An 18,317-nucleotide genomic window follows, 5' to 3' on the forward strand; every position below is an offset into this window, starting at 1 on the left:
TGTTGCTAAGCGATTAGATTTTTGGCTTGTTTTTTTATTGTCTTCCCCACAGACAGTGCCAAATTATTTCGGGTACAAACGATAGGTCCTTCGGCCGGACCTGAACAATGGGCTGAAGACTGGACTCAACCCGAGTGATGACTGGGATAAGGATTTCCTGCATAGCTAACACACATAAACTGTTCTCGGGGGTTGTGCCGAGGAAGGCCCCTCCGATGCAATAGTTAGTACAGTATATTTCTAGAGAGAATAACCTATGTAAGAGTATTAATTGCTTGAGGCTTAATGTGGATAGATGGAAAGAGAGAGAATTCAAGGCTTTTATACCTTGTTCTAATGGCTTTAATGGGCTCTTGAGTCATATGGGGTTACCATGTTGACTGGGCCACTTTTGACTGACTTGGCATACTTGTTAGAGAGTTGAACCTTTGAGGCTTGATTAAATCATTTGTGGGTCGTCCCAATTGGAGTAAATTGGACCCAAACATGAGCTATTCAAACTACATGATTGATTGTAGTTGGTGCCGAGTGTTTGATGTGGCTAGTTTGGTAGTCTGATCTTGCTCGTCGTCGACTAGTGTTTGCACGGATAAGATAAATATCTCCTCAATTTAGTTTGCCCTTCCTAACTCTACATAACGGCCATGTTTGGTAAACAACTCATTGGGGATAAATTAGTTTATTTGACTAACTTTAGCAAATTGACTAGTCAAATAAGCTAATACTAGTGTTTGGTGGTAAGCTTATTGGAAGAGCGTATTAACCTCAATAAACTTTTTTACAAAATGTTGGTATGAGCAGCGTTTGCAAAGAGCTTATTTGGTTGGGTGGGTTTAAATTACAAATTTGCCCTCTTGTTTATGACCAAATCCTATGACATACAACCAATCAATTAATCCATTTCTCACTTCTTCCCACTGCCGCTCCACATACTCGTTAGTTTTCTCAATTTCTTTCCTTAACTTTTTTTTTTTTTTGAAGCAATTTTTTCCTTAATTTTCTTTGTTTTGATGATTGTTTTTTTTTTTTTTTTTTTTTTTTTTTTTTTTTTTTTTTATTTTTTATGGTAAAGTATCTGTTTTAATCCAAATTTTAGAAATTCTTATCTCCTCCAAATACTTTTCATCTTAACCAAAATTTTTGAAATCCTTCTTACTCAGACCAATACATCTGATTTTTTTAAAAAGAAAAATTATTATTCATGCTTTTTTAAAAAAAAATATCTGATTTTTTTTTTTATTTTATGAAATAACTAATCATTCAAAGTTAAATATGCCAATGTCCTTATTGGTCATTTTAAATACTCAAACAGCTTTAAGTAATCAGCTATTTACCAAACACTTTTATACAATCAACTAATACAATAAGTTAGTCAAATCAGTTAATAAAATCAGCTAGTCAAAATTAGCTAATTCAACTCAGCTTCAGCTTTCAGCTTTCCCCCAAACAGTGCCAATATATATGTTTATTATTATGTGCCCTTGTATGCATAGTTTATTATTATGAAGTATTGCCATATAATGTGGGGGTTGGGTGTGGCTAATTGCTAGCTGACTTATTGAGTTGTAAGTTTTATTTCTGCTAATGTATGTTTTGTCCATTGATAATTTATATATGTTATGGACTTTATATGTGATTTGTCCGAGTAGATTAGGGATGTTATGTGTTCTACCTTATGATAGTGTTTTTATTGTTATAATCCTAATCATGGACAATGTTTGTTAAGCACGGAGTATGTGATATGCTTGTAAGTGCCCTTTTTAGTTTAAAAAGGGGATTTAAAATTATTGATATTAATTCTTGTGATCTTAATTCGCTTTGCTCATGAACTTGAAATGTGTATAATTGCTAGAGTTGTAGCTTTTACTTTTCTTGTTGATGGTCCAGACGAGACCGGTTTTATTTCCGTGCTTATTAGCAGATGTAAAAGGTTTGACTTGGCAAAAGCCAGAAAGGTTGTACAAGATTTAAGGTGTGTAAGCTCCACATGCGGTAAGAATAGGAATTAAGTTTCCATGTGTCTTCAATATTTATGAATGTTCTTGAATATTTGTAATGTGGGGGTTGCAGATATGTTTCAGCTGCTTATTTGTTTTAATAAGTAGTTCACCCAAGAGATTGGATGTCACTCCCTAATTTTGTTACCTGAGTCATGATTATTTTCATGTGGTATACGTAATGTGGGGGGTTTTCCATTGTGAAGAATTGTTTTCTATATGTTTTTCACGTAAAGCATGAAGGCTTGTGGTACAGTGGGTGATGTGTATGCTGAATATCTGCTATATTTTATATGTATGACCTTGATATGTTTTATCTTGTGAAGTGTCTCAAGTATATGTTTTCCTATGACGTGACATGTTAGTCTTGCTCGTTCATAGAATTTGTTCTTACTTCCTAAGCTTTCTTCTGAGTGTATCATCTAAGGAGTTTTTTTATTAAAGCTTGAACTAGTTGTGTACCGTCTTGGTTTTACTTTCTTGATTAAAAGGTGTAGATGGACTGTTGTGTGGTATGCATTCAAGTAGTGGTGGATGAAAAATCCTAAACCAAATGAATAGACCTTGATTAACTAGTTATGGAAAGAAGCATGTTAAATGTGAAAACGCTCGCCTTTTGGTGTTATATATGCTTGAGAATAGTATGTTTTTCCTTACTATAATGTATCCAACAGTTGAAAGTGACTTTCAAGGGAAGTTGAAAGGTGTTTGTTGGGAAAGAGGTTGAAGGTAAGATGTTGTATTTGATATCAGGATTTATTCCTTAAGTTTGGTGCTGACCCACTTTTATATCCACCTGCTTTGTTCTAAGCTTGTCTGTTTTGCAGTAAGGTTGCTTAAACTTCCTAGCATAATTGATTGTAAATCAAGGGTGTGTATCTAAAATGCATGCACAGGTGACAACTTAGAATATGAGGTATTTTTCCTCATGTTGTTATTTCCTTTGCGATATGTTGGTGAGTGGGGGTCAAATGTAAGTACCCAAACGGGTTACATTAAGTTTGTCTTGGCATGTGTATTGAACCTCTTGATGCATGTGTGATGTTACTATGGTTTGCATTGATAGTGTTCATATGCTAGAATGATCATATGTAGTTAACTTCACATGCATGTTGTTTGTTGAGATAAAAATGTTTTGTTTGTCTCAAAGCGAATAAACATAATGAGATAAGCAGTATGATTTTGGGTAGTAAGCCAATGAACCGATAAAGGTACGCATTAATGTAGGGAAAGTATTTTGGTAAACTATGTTTATCATGATTAAGCCAGAGTTAATTCTGTGTTTTATCCTTTGATGTTTGATTCAAATGAGCTAATATTTTGCAAGTTAAATGAGTTAACAAATTATTCTTGACATGAAATTGTTCTGTTGGGAAATTCATCAGTCATTCTATTTGTCAAGAGAGAATTACTCAACTATTGTTTGAGCTTTGAGTAATGCAGGGAGGAAGGTTAAGTGAGAAAGATTCTCAAGTACCTGTCCCAGTAGGATCTAAGGACAATGATTGAATGAACTACGATGACTAGATGTGCCCTATCAGTGTTTGATTTTTACACGATGAAGGGTAGTGCTATGTGTCGAGTAAGTTGCGAAGCAAAAGTGTGATGTACTATCTGTATGAAGCAAGGTTCATAAGTAGGGATGACATGTGTCAAGAAGATGGTTGTTGAAAATTAATCCGTAAGAGTTTATCTGATCCATTGTGGGGATAAGTTGATCCTCATGTTCTCTAAATTATTTTTCAAAAGTGTCTATGTATATTGTCAGAAACTACAAATGTAGTGACATAGTTAAACAGATCTTGTGGGGGTGATACTCAAGTTAGAGTATGTGAAAGCAAAGAAGAATCAAGCAAGTCCGACAGGATAAAGTCGTATCACCTAATCAAAAGTAATTCCTAAATCCTCTAACTAATGCAGATAGGGAGAAGTAGGGTCGAATCCATAGGGAAATAACGTTCTTTTATTCCTAATAATTTAATATACTCAAAATTATTAAGTAACCAATTATGATTTTTTATGAATTAAACTAAAGGAAATAATTAAACTAACGCGATTAAAAATTATAAGAATATCAATAAACCAAAGCCTAGGGTATAGGTTCACCAATAAATAATACTTTGGGATGAAGAACAACAATCAATTATCAATGTAATAAATTAACCGGATTATAAAGGGCTTTCGTTACGTATTACAATCACAGAATTAATCTAGCGGTAGTAAATCACATCTCTCGAATCTTGACTTAACCATTTATAAATTAACCTGCCTATTGAAACTAAGCCAAACATCAATTCTCATCTGTCGAATCTCGAATCAATATTGCATAACTCATACAGTTAAACTAGGCCTAATCTAATTGCATAGCATAAATCAATCATTAGGAAATTAATCTAAAACATTAATAATCAACAATAATAATCATCCCTCCATATTATTAACGGATCCCCAAGAACCCTAGAAATAAACTACGCACTCATAATTAAATCAAAACTAAGCAAAATAATTAAACAATACATAATTAATCAAAGCAATAAAATTACTAGAAATAGAAGGGAAGAAAATTGTTACCAAAATAAGCGAAAATTAGGAATTGCATAAACCAAAGTATTTTAAGAGAGCAAATTGCTAGGAAAACTTAAACTCCAAAATCTAGAAATTAATTGATGAATGACGTCCTAATTTCGTTTTGCAAAAGAATACTTATACTCTAACAAAGAAATCCTAGATTAAAATAAAGTAAAATCATCCTCTAAACAATTGAAGAAACATGCGCCCGACAGGGCGCCTGACTGCACGGCTGGGCGCGCCTCCGGGTCTTCGAAGTCTTCAATCTCGCCCAGTCGGGTGAGCCTCCGAGTCTCAGCATACTCTTTCTGTTGCCCGGTCAGGCGAGACCACCGGGCACCAATTAGACTCTTTACTAGGGCTCTTCACTTGGGCCAAGCTTGAACTTCCTCTTTAAAGCTTTATAATTCCGGTCCAATGCCACGGTTATTTCTTCTTCGTCGAGCCCTTAATCACCGGTTTGATCACTCTAACGCGGTCTTGGGCTTCGAAAGATGGTCATATGAATGCGCTCCATATCCAATGCTCGTAGTGGCTCAAATAATCCCGGGAAATGCTCCAAATCTGCAATTTCCTATAAAATAATACCAAAGCTACGAAAACTCTAGAAAACGCATATTAGTAATAAAAATAGTTTCGTAGAGCCAAAAATACTCCTAAATATGACCAAGGAACGGGGGTAAATCACTATATAAAATAGACATATCAAACTCCCCCAAGTCAAACCTTTGCTTGTCCCTAAGCAAAGATCTCATCAATGAACAAATAAAACATACTTCACCCTAAAAATCATTTAAAACCAAGTAGAAACGACTCAAGGCAAATCCAACAAATATGTATCAAAATCAACCAATTAAATCCATCCGACTACTAATCTACCCTATCAATATCGTCAAACAAAGCAAACCACAAGTGTATATGGAATTCATGCCTAATGCTCACACACTCTTCACTCATATTTGTGGCGGATATAAAATGTATCTGATCGCTCTTCATCCAACCTCTTTAATGTGAACAATGTCGTCCCAAACTCGCAACACTCGTGTGTTTAAAATGACAAGCACTCAACCTAAATAGTCGACTCGGAATATGTCAAATTATTCTTCGCATTGATAAACAACTAGTTTCACATTCATAAACTCTATGCACAAAGATCGGAAGGTCTTAAAAGCTTGTAATGTATGGCCAAGGTGAAAGGTAGGAATAAAAATTGGGAAAAATGTGGGGAATAAAGCCATGCTTAAGGGAGCCAAATCCTAACAAATAAAACGCAGGTTAAAAATAAATAATAACTAAATCATCTCCAACACAACTCAACTCCACCAAAATTCACCAAACAACCAATCCAATCATATCACAAAGTTTCCAACACTTACAACTTCACTCATACAAATATGATAATGTAGAACTTGAGTAAACAAACAAATTTTGAATTACTTTTTTTTTTCACCTTGAAATTTTCTTTGAAACTTTTTTTCTTTCTTTCTTTTCTTTTAAGAAACCTTCAATTAGAACACTTGAGCTTTGACAAACTTTTTCCTTTTTCTCTTCTTTTTTTTTTCTTTTGAAGTTCACATTTTTTCTCTTCTTTTTTTTTATCTTGAACTTCTTCTCTTTTATTTTTTCACACTTTATTTTTTCAAGAATTTTCAACTTTCAAACTCACCAAAAATAAACCACAATCAAGAACAAAACAACTTCTCAAAACCCACCCACATTGTGCAATGATAGAGCACACTACAAACTCCCTCACCTCACTCACTATTAGCTCCCCCAAGCCAAGCTTGGGACTAGTAACCAATGGGGCAAAATTAGGCTTGTAATGTGGCTAATAAACAATAGAAAGGTTTAGGCATAAACATGGGTAGCAAGAAGGGAACAAACGTATCTAAAATAATCTGAAGGCCACCTTAAAAAACAAATGCCTTCGTCTTCCTCAATGTGCATAATAATGAGCCATTCAAACATTACTCAAAGTTAAAAATCAATACACAACTTCATTGACATACCAGAAACTAACACACATTCCTTACCAAATCAACTAGTCAAGCACCAAATCTACAAACAGTTGGACAAAGTTGACTCATATCAAGGCATCAAAGTAGTCAAACATCAAATCATGGCTAATCTACCCACAATATTCATCATCATATACCAAGAATCAAAACAATTTCAAAAATTTAAATATGTATGGAGGCATAGGGAAGCATGATTTATAATTCATTGGAAAGTATTTTTGTATTTTTTTTCTTTTTCAATTTTTTTTCTTTTTTCTAAAAGCAATAAAATCTACACTAGAAAGCAATAAAAACTAATCTAAACACACCAAAAATAAAAAAGAGAGAGAAGAAAAAAAGATACCTCTACCAAAAATCTCCCCAAAGCCAAAATTAGAAATCATGGCAACAATCACATTTTCAACTTCCTCAACAACATTAGCAGCAGTCACTTTTTCATCCTTTTTCTTCTGATTTTGGTTCTGATCTTTCTTGGCAGGATTTTCACAAAAACGTTTCATATGGCCTTTCTTCCCACACTTAAAACACTCAATATTAGACAAATCCTTCTTTCCCTTTTAATTCGGGTTAGAAGTATTGTTTGAGTTTTCATTGTTGAAGTTATCATTAGCCTTTCTCTTTTTACCCTTCTTATTCTTCTAACTAACATAATTTACTTTAGAACCAGAATCAGCATTCAAATCCTTCTCAAGATTTCGAGTTTCCTCTTCACTTCGCAAGTGTTTTTGAATCTGTTCTAAAGTAAATTCTTCAGAAGTATGCAGCAACTTCTTCCTGTAATCAATCCAGGAAGATGGTAATTTAGCTATGATTCCTCCTACAATTAATTTTTCGGGAATGGTTATGTTCAGGTCTTTAAACTTTGAAATCAGAATCAGAAACTCATGCACTTGATCTAAAATCGATGTGCCATCAACCATAGTAAATTCAAAGAATTTAAAAGTAATGAACTTATCTGCCCCTTGTTATTCTGCATCATATTTGTACTCAAGGGACTGCCACATCTCCTTCGCAGACTTCATAGGAGTATAGAGATCATAAAAACGATCAGTCAGAGAATTCAGAATATATCCTCTGCACAGCATTTCATCTTCAACACGCTTCTTGCGTTCTGCAACCTTTTCTTTATAATCTTTGTCTGATGATTCTGGTAAGGCACCCAAATTCGGATCAAGAACATACAAAATCTTTTGAGTTGTTAGTAGAAACGACATCTTCTCCTTCCATTGCAGGAAATTGGTTCCATCAAAACGATCAAGTTTCACTGTATCATTAGTGAACATCTTTATTGTTGAATCCATATTCTAAATTAATATTATCCTAAGATTGTTAATAAAAATACAATTTCTGGAAAAGAAATCTAACTAAAAAAAATAGGACGAGTTTACTCTATCCTTAGGATAATATTAGCCCTCCCATATAATGTTGTTGGGAACAATTATGCTAATTTACCCCCAGGATGCTCCTATGACTTAGAATGAAAATACAGAATAACTTTACATTCTCCATCGACATGAAATTTTGTGGAAACTTAGAATGAGAAAGAAAAAGATAAAACTGAAAACTTAACACTGCCAAAAGATGTATTTATAGAGATTAATATGACAGTTATTTATCCAAAAAAAAAACTGTCATATAAGTGCTAGTCTATGATTAGTAAATATTTTTGATAAATATACTACTAATAATCCACTATCAAAGCCATAACCAAAACCCAGTCAAATAGGCCCAAAACAAATCAATAATACATAGCACACTCAAGTTAATAAAGATATCTAACATATCGTAATCTTTCCATGTGGGAGAAAGTTTCCACTTTAAACCACAGATATTGAAGACTATACATAACATAAGTATAGGTCAAAATAGTGCACCTAAATAGTGAAAGTAAAAAAAGAGCAATTAAGCCACTTATTAATGAACGGATGGAATATGAATAATTTGTAAGAAAGCATATTTCCATTAGTTGATTTTAATATGATTGCTGAGGAAATCTTAAGATTTACGGATTTTGGTCTAAGTGGTGTCTTTTTCCTCTAATTTTCAAACTATATAATTAGTCATAATTTCTGAAAAGTCAGAAATCACAACTAAACCCTTTACAGAAAAAAGTCTTACGTTAAATATGTGGAGTATAGATTGATTTAGAATATGGTTCAATTCCTTTTGAAAATTCACATGTATCCTCTAAAGAAAAGGTATTACGTATTGTTTAGGTTAAAATCTGACTGCCAAATAAGACCAGGCTCAATTAGACAACAACTAGATTAATGAAAGTGCAAATGACAATGCAAGTTTTGGAAATCAAAATGAAGGGTATGCAAAAAACGAGCGAAGGGGAAAGGGGAGAAGAGACACAAATTGATGACGCAGAAAACCCTAGGAATAAGGGTAAAAATGCAGTTGGCAATGAGTCCACCAATCCACTAGGTTGATAGGTTAATACAAGTACACTTTTAGGTTTAGAATTGAGTTGTAACGATGCTAAGGATTGCTAATAATTGCTAATTGTTGTGAATGATAAGGATATAGTATTTGTGTTGCCTTTGTACAAAGATTATCTCTCTATTTATAATAAAATAATCATCTTGAAAGAATTCAACAGCTCCATACCGGATTCCGTGGAATCCGGAGCTAGTGGGCTGAGGTATTTCCTATTTCCTCGCCATCCTCCTTGTGCATTTATCCGTTAAGGTTTGAATTGGTCTTCATCAACGGCAAGCTGAGGCTCATGGTTCCGATTCTCTTGGCACTTCCTTTTGCCTCATTCAACTGGGAGACTCTTGGAATATTCCTTGGAAAAGTCTTCGTTTAATTTCTTTTACGTACTTAGAACTAGATTGCTGGCTTCATGATAACCTACAACCTGCAACCTAGCAACCTGCGAGCAAGTGAAACTATGATGAAAATTTAGGCACAACAGTTTGCCCCCAACTTGACTCTTAAATGTTCTAGAGACTTCTACGAGGCTAGCTTAATTATTTAATTTTAAAAAGATAAACTTAGATAATCAACAGAAAAATTATCAAATCAGAAGATAAATATAAGCTTTTATATCCGTTGCAAATGATAAACTTCTTGAAAAAGATAACTCTTTTTCCGTTGGATATATAAAATGCACGCTTGTAAATAGTTGGATAAAGGTCTCTTCAAGTTAGAAACTTCAAGGCAAATTCAAAATCGAAAATCTAGGGTTTTACTTGCGAAAATTGGGGAAACCAAATCAACTTCAGTGAGGCGCAATTTAAGCTGGGATTTTGCTGTGGTGGAGTCAAGCTTCGCAAATTCACTTTACCCTGGTATGCTGTTGCTCTCTTTGCTCTTTTAATTTTGTTGCTTTCGTTGTTTTCTGTTGCAAAATTCAATTTGATTATGGTGAAAATTAAGCAAATTACTAAGAAAAAATGCTGACTTGGGTTATTTTTGTGAAACAGGGTCTTCAAAATGTCTTATCTTTTAGGGTTCACATGGAAGATATTGATAGGAGGCTGAAGAGAGCTGAGAAGGCTAGGAGAGACCTACAAATTCATTAGGATGCGATTGACCAGAAGGTGAAGGACCTCAACACCGCTATGGAGGAGCAGCAGAAGAAGTTTGAGGATGACATGAAGAAGAAAGGGGAAGATATGAAGCTTCTGTATACCAAGATAGTAGATCTGGAGGATGAGAACAAGAACATCGAAGTTGAGGCTACTTTGAAAATCAAGGCTCATATGGCTAATAGAATCCTAATGACCAAATATGAAGGTGAACCAAGAAAGAAAAAGATTCGACATATAGTGGATGACTATCTAACTATTGGTTCCATTAAGGATCTTATATCTGAGGAACCTAAGGTTGATGAGATTGACCGTGAGAAGTCCACTGCTGATTTCTCTCCGGGTCATAGTGTTGATGATCCAGCTACAGATGTTTAAAATGGAAAGGATGGGCCTAAGGCTTAGCTTAGCTTTTGTTCTATGTCTGTCTTTGCTTTAAAACATTTGTTTTGGTATCTGTGAACTCGTGTTTTACTTTGCTCATGGGAGTAAAGGTTTTATGCTTTTGATTTTGAACTTCAAATGCTAGGTTCCTTTGAATAACATAGACTTTGGCTTTTACCTTCGTTGCACTTTGAGTTTTGCTTTTGAATACTTCTCATTCTTGCTTTAGATGTTTTTGGTATCTGGCGTCTGGGCCCGTGGTTCGTTAATGACATTGGCAGGTTGAAGTTGTACATGCATCACAAGGGTCAGAGGATAGCCAACGGCCCTTCGATGCTTATATGCCAACGGCCCTCCGATGCTTATATGCTAACGACCCTCCGATGCTTAACTCAGCACGAGTTGTGATAGAATAAGAAAAGACAAATTGACAGAGTTTGAAATTACTCTTTATTTTTGTTTTGTCCTTGTTCCTTTGCATCTCTGGGTTGCACCTGGTACTTAGGTTATTTTCTTTTATCCTGCAAAACAGCGGGTTAAAGCTGACCGTTGGTGTTGCCACCAACGACCTCCAATGCCTAAGTTAGTACTGATCTCACGGAGGTAGAAGCAATGACTGAAATTTTTTTTTTTTTTTTTGGGTTTTTATTTTTTTAAACAATTTAGGAATAACTTAGAGACAACTTAGAAATCGCTTTGGAAATAACTTTAGAAATAACTTAGAAATGATAAGGTTTCAAGTAAGCTCTGTGCCAGATTCTAGATACCAGCTTACCTTCTGGTGTGGCTAACCTGTAGGCCCCTTTGCCAATAACCCTGTCAATCTGGTATAGGTCTTCTCAGGTTACCCCCAATTTGCCTGCATTAAGCTCTCTGGTATTTTGGAATACCTTTCGTAGAACCCAATCTCCTACTTTGAACATCTTGGCCTTTACATTCTTATTGAAACTTCTTGCCACCATTTACTGGTAGGTAGCCATCCTTATGTATGCCAGGTCCCTTCGTTCTTCAATAGTGTCCAGCTCATGTGACAGCTCTTCGTTGTTGCGCTCTGGGGTTAGCAGACTATACCTGGCTGTTGGAGTGGTGACTTTTACAGGTAACACTGCTTCGCATCTGTATACTAGGGAGAAAGAGGTTTGACTTGTAGCTGCCCTTGGTGTGGTCCTATTGGCCCATAGGATCCTTGGCAACTCTTGTGCCCACTTGCCCTTTTTTGCTTTTAGTTTCATCTTCAAAGAGCCAATAATTACTTTGTTGCTAGATTCAGCTTGTCTGTTTGCTTTCGGATATCTGGGCGTTGAGGTAATGAGGGTGATGTTCCATTTATCACAAAAATATTTGGCTGGGGGTACTTATGAATTGGGATCCATTGTCACAGATAATTTTAGATGGCACGCCGAATCGGCAGATTATGTTAGTCCAGATGAAGTTGATTACTTCTTTGTCTTTTACCTGTTGGAATGCATTTACTTCTATCCACTTGGAAAAGTAATCTGTTAGAGCCAACATATAGACCTTTTAACCTAGGGCAGGTGGAAGCTTATTGCCAACTATATCCATGCCCCATCTCATGAAAGGCCATGGTGTAATGTCAAAGTAGGATGCAAAGGTTCAGAGGGTTTGTGAGTGATACCTGAGTGACGTTGACAACTATCACATTTACTTACATATCTGTGTGCATCATTGCGCGGTGTTGGCCAATAATATCCATAGGTTAATATCCTGTTAGCTAGAGTTCTTCCACCTGAATGAGCTACACGTTCTCCATCATGAAAATCCATAAGTATATGCTCGTATCTATCTTCTTCAATGCAGCGTTGTAAGACACCTCTGTTTGATTTTTTGAATAGAACACCTTAGATGATCACGTACTTCGATGCTTTGAATCTGAGTGCTCTTGCTTCAGCTTTGTTTTTAGGTAGGATATCATTCTCTAGGTAATTAAAGATAGGTTAAATCTAACTAGTTTGATTTGCTATGGGTGCAACAACGCTAGGTTCAGTAGGTTCATCTTTGACAGGTTTGGATTGAACTGGTTCAGGGATATTTGAACTGTTAGGCTCTGGCTTAGTGGAATCTGGGTTGATGGGTTTTTGTGCTTGGTTCTCTATGTTGATGGCAGGTGCTAATAGGTGGATTAAAGGGATGGATGAGAACTTGGATTTCCTTAAAGTTGATCCTAGGTTGGCTAAGGCATCTGCTTGTGTGTTTCGGTCTCTGGGTATTTATTCAATGGAGAAGGCAACGAATTTGGTTGCTAGGGATTTAACAAAGTCTAGGTATAAGATCATCTTGGAATCCTTAGCTGCAAATTCACCGTTCATCTGACTTGCTACCAGAAGAGAATCACAGAACACCTAAAATTTGGAGGCTCCAAGATCTTTCACTATGTTCATTGCTGCAATCAAAGCCTCATATTCTGCTTCATTGTTAGTAGCTTTGAAATTACAACAGATAGATTGTACCATCATGTTCCCCTGTAGCTACTTCAGCACTACACCTAGACCTGCACCTCGGAAATTGGACGATCCGTCTACATACAAAGTCCAGGTTCCTAGGTTTACGATTTGGGTAATCTGCTTCACTTCTTGGGCTGCTTGCTGCTCTAGGTCAGGGTTGAAGTCAGCCACAAAGTCAGCCAAAGCTTGTGACTTTATAACTGTTCTTGGCTCATATTTGATGTCGAATCCGCTTAGTTCAATCGCCCATTTGCTCATTCATCCTGTCAGTTCTGGTCTACGTAGCACATTCTGGATGGGGTAGTTAGTTTTCACCACTATTGGGTGAATTTCAGAACAATAACGCAGTTTCTTGCAAGCTACTATTAGTGCTAATACCATCTTTTCAAGTGATGAGTATCTAGTTTCAGCACTAAGGAGAGTTTTGCTGACATAATAGACAGGTAATTGCTGACTTTTAGCTTCCCTTGCCTAGACAACACTTACAGCTTGAGTGCTAACAACAAGGTAAAGCTTCAAAGACTCTCCTTCAGCAGGTTTAGATAATAAAGGAGCCGACATTAAATAGAGTTTCAGGTCCTGCAGGGCCTTCTCGTGGTCACCAGTCCAATCAAAACCTTTATTTTTCTTTAAAATATTGTAAAACAAATGACATTCATCTGATGACCTTGAGATGAATCTATTTAATGCAGCTACTCTACCTGTGAATTTCTTAACTTCTTTAATATTTTAAGGTGATTGAAGATAAATAATAGCACGTACCTGATCTGGGCGAGCCTCGATTCCTCTTTGAGTTACTACATAGCCTAGAAACTTACCTGCAGATACTCCAAATGAACACGTAGATGGATTCAGCTTCATCTCGTATTTCCTCAGCACGCTAAAAGCTTCGTTCGGGTGGTCTACATGGTCAGCTGCTTTCTTTGATTTCACCAACATATCGTTGATGTAGACCTCCATGGTGTCCCCCAGCTGATCCTTGACATCTTGTTGACTAGTCTTTGATAGGTAGAACCAGCATTCTTCAACCCGAACGGCATCACCTTGTAGCAGTAGATTCCTTTATCTGTCATGAAGGCGGTCTTCTCTTGATCATCTGGATGCATTAGGATCTGGTTGTAACCTGAATACGCGTCCATGAATGTGAGCAGCTCGTGCCTGGCTATAGTATCTACCATTGAATCTATATGAGGCAGGGGGAACAGGTCCTTGGGGCATGCTTTATTCAGATCTGTGAAGTCGATGCAAACTCTCCAGGTTCCATTCTTTTTCCTGACGACAACCACATTAGCTAGCCAATCTGGATACTTGACTTCCCTTATCTTTTGGGTATCTAGCTGCTTCTACACTTCTTCATTTATAATCTGGTTACGCTCTGGTGCAAATTTCCCTCTCTTCTGCTTCACCGGCTTCATGCTGGGATCTACATTGAGCTTATGAGTAATGACTTCTGGGCTAATTCCTATCATGTCTCGATGAGACCAGGCAAAACAGTCTGAATTCTCCTTTAAGCACTTTACAATGGCTTCTTTCTGATCTGCAGGTAAGGCAGCTCTGATCTTGACTATCTGATCAGGCTTGGATTCATCAAGCACCACTTCATCTAATTGCAGCTCATCTGGGCGCCCAGGTGTTGGATTCTGCTTTAATTGCTAGATTGAGGGCCCATGGGGCTTCACGGTAATCTGGTAGCATTCTCTGGCTTGCTTTCTATCTCCTTCGACTACTGCTACCCCCACGGACTTGGAAATTTTAGCAGCTGATGATAGGTTGATGGGACACCCTTCATTTTATGGATCCACGGGGTTCCCACTATCACATTATAGGCAGTCTTGCAATCTATCACATAAAATTTGTGCATCATATTGACGCCTTTCAGCAAGGTTGGCAACTGGATTTCTCCTAGGGTATTCATGGCTTCACCATTGAACCCGACGAGGACTGTAGACCTCTTGATGATATCTGACACTCTGAACCCGGCTTGGTCTAAGGCATCCCTGAATATTATATTAGCCAAGCTTCCATTATCTACCAGCACCATTTTCATTAAGCAATGACCAACATGGAGGGAGATAACCAGACAATCATGATGCTTTGGCTCATTGAATCTGCTTTCGTCAAATACTATTTTCATTTCATCTAACGCTTTTTTTCCTTTGCTGGGATAGGTTTGAGGGATGCTGGAAGCTGACGTACCGACCCTTGCTATCTTCTTTGCATTGGAATTGTTCATTCCACTCATGCTAAATCCTCCTACTATAGCACTGATTACGACGCTGGGAGGAGGCGAAGCTGGCGGAACTGGGAGGGCTTCTCTTTTGATTTCAGGTCCCTTTCCTTTCTTGCCTAGGAGTTCTTTTAGGTAACCTTTAATTTTTTAGCAACCAGGCTACCTCCCTTTTCAATCCATTACATTCATCGGTTCTATGCCCATGATCTCCATGATACTCACACCACCTGGATTTATCTTTTTGGTGGTCCGGCTTGTCACTCTTTCTTGGCCACCTCATTTGTAACACCCCTAAATCTCCCTCTACGTAGATTGTAGAAAAATACGTATAAATACCGTAGAGATAGATTTGGGCGTATTACCGCCGCGTTTAACGCAAGGCTTATACAAAATACTTTTGCAGCGGAAAACTTTATTCTTTATTAAATAACCATAATAAAAATTCGTTCATAATTCAAGACACAAAAACGACTCAAACTTTTCCTAGCTAGGTGAAATTCCCGTGGACTCCCGTATGCATCAATCAATTTCCACCTGAAAAATTCACCTGTTTACCATAAATGATAAACAGAGCAAAGCCAAAACAAAAGCACGTATTAGCAAGTATGCTAAGTAAGTCATGTGTAAGATAAGTAAAACGTAATTTAAATCATTTACGTTTAATTAATAGAAGAAATACCATTGTCGTATGCAAATAGAACTTTTTCAATCCAATTCTTTTAATTCAAGTAAAACTCAATCGATTCATACCAAACCAATTCCTCACTAAGTGTGCACACCCCCCAAGTGGTTTACTTTATAATCAAAGGCCAAACTTGAGGAAAGACTAGGTCATGCAAAGTCCATAGTCTTCTCTAAACCATTCCCTAAGTGGGATTCAACACATCGATTTTATTTAAAACTCTTCTTTAAAAATCCATCACACTTACATAACTTGCAAATCATTTCCAATAACTTCCAATCACAATTTAAGGCCCATTTGGTTTAAATCCAAATCATTTAATTCAATCCGACAAAATTTCATAATTTTAATACGGAACATATTATCATAAATTCATACGAAACATAAAACATGATTTAATACGGAATAAAATATGATTTGATACGGAACATAATAATTTATAGTCTCATAATAAATCATAGTTTTATACGGAACATAAATTATAGTTTCACGATTAAAATTTCATACGGAATTATAATTTCATACGATCATAAAAATGTAGTTTCACAATCAACTTTCGAAAGTATCAAACCACATAACGTACCTTGATCAATCACGAGCGATTTCACAACTACTTCTCTAAATCACGAACACCCTGCACATAATTATAACTTTAATTAATATAAGGTTATCAAATAAACACAACAATTTAATTAAACTACCCTATATGTGCATGAATTAATTATCATTAGATAAAATAATTTTCTGTTTTTAATGTAAAGAATTTTCTGTTTTGTTTTTTTTTTTATATAAAATTAATTTGTATAAGAAATAGTATTTAGAAATTAAAATGGTTAATAAAATAAGTTTAAGAGAAAAGGAGGGATTGAAGGAAGGTGGAGGAACCAATGCAAGGGAGAACAAGGGTGGCTGAGGCCGGCTGGAGTGGCGGCTGCTGGCGGCAGCAGGTGGTCGCCGGTGGCCGGAAAATGGAAGGAGGGAGAGGAGGAAAACCGTGAGGAAGAGGGGAAAGAAGAAGAGAATTCTTGAGGTTTTTGGTGTGATTTTTGGGGTGTATGAAAGGGGTATTTATAGGTGTTTAGGGGATGGGTTTATGGCATCTTAGGGGTTAAAAATTTATGGAAGTTTTTGATCATGAAATTCCATTGGAAATTTTTAAGCTTGGAGTGCAAGGATCAAATATTCTTAGGTTTAAGAATGGAAATAAAGGAAATTAAGAGATTTTATTTTTAATAAAATAAATTAAAATCTTTGTAGAAAAACCATGATTGGCCGAAAATATTGATCAAAATATCACTCAATATTTTCGGACCTATCATGTTAGTTTAGGGTTTTTATAAAATAATTTATTTGTCAAAAACTAAAGATTTAATAAGAATAAAATCAATTTTTCTTGCTAGATTATTAGGGTGGCCGAATTTGGACAATACTAAGGTATAAAATCAGATTTTTAATTATATAAAGTTTAAAATATTATTTGATAAATTTTGGAAATCATTTTATTTCATAAAAATAATTAATTTAGCAAATAATTAATAAAAATCAGATTTTTAATGTATAAAATCCGAAAATATGCTTCATTAGTTTAGGAATTAATTTTACTTTATGAAAATACTTTTATTTAGAGAAAAATCAGATTTTTAATTAAAAAATTCGAAAATTATATTTATTTAGTTTTAGGAAAATAATTTTCATTTCATGAAAATAATTAGTTTAACAAGATATTAAGTGAAATTGGATTTTATTGGAAAATCCGAAATTAAATTTACAAAAATCAGATTTTTAAATTCGAAAATGCCTCTAATTTTATTAATTAATATAGTTTTGTTTTATTATTTATTCAATCAAAATACTATTTATAAAATTTTTAGTTTATCCATTTAATTAAAATAAATAATTTAGGCGCCAAAATTCAAATATCATTTTGGCTCCAAAACTGAAATACTCTTAAGTTAGAAAATACGTCGAAAATACGAGACTAAATACTCTTTAATTTAGAAAATGCCTTTCAAAAATACGGGGTATTACATCATTAGTTGCCCGATTTCTTTCAGAGCATTGACTACTCCGACTATATCGGTATCGAATCCGTACAAATGGATGTCAGGTTGATCTTCTGGTTCTAGCCTGCTAGAGCCTTCACCTACTTTCGAATCTGACACATGCTTACTTTGCTGCGCCTCGGATTATCACACCAATTACTCTGCCTGGGTTCAGAATATTGATTCCCAGAATACCCAACTGGCCTTTTCTCGACCAGGCCTCTTGCCTTCTCGTCCTCTTCTACACGAACTTCGGCCATTGCCCTGGTTCTGACTTCTTCAAAAGAGGCGCAAGGATATCTGGTCAGCTCATAATATAACCTAGAACGGTAATTGAGACCTCTACGAAATGCTTCTATGGCAGTTGAATGATCGAAGTTCTTGATGTTGACCAT

The sequence above is a fragment of the Chenopodium quinoa genome, unplaced genomic scaffold, assembly GCF_001683475.1.
Source record: "Chenopodium quinoa cultivar QQ74 unplaced genomic scaffold, ASM168347v1, whole genome shotgun sequence".
NCBI lineage: Eukaryota > Viridiplantae > Streptophyta > Magnoliopsida > Caryophyllales > Amaranthaceae > Chenopodium > Chenopodium quinoa.